Below are 204 nucleotides of genomic sequence, written 5' to 3' on the forward strand. Positions count from 1 at the left end.
TTCTTGGATATATGCGCTCTTATCGAGTCCCACACAAGAGCTTCTCCCGGAGAATCCAGTACAGGTGGAAAAACACGGTCAATCCAGCCCGATAGCAGCTCAGAATCCACCCGGGCTTTGGCTGATTAGCCACCCACAAAGAGTTCACAGTGGATATAGCGCGATTTTCTTTCTTCTCCTTCCAAATCACGAGCGGTGGAAGCT

The sequence above is a fragment of the Plasmopara halstedii genome (genome assembly GCF_900000015.1).
Source record: "Plasmopara halstedii genome assembly, contig: Scaffold_2604, whole genome shotgun sequence".
Classification (NCBI taxonomy): Eukaryota; Oomycota; class Peronosporomycetes; order Peronosporales; family Peronosporaceae; genus Plasmopara; species Plasmopara halstedii.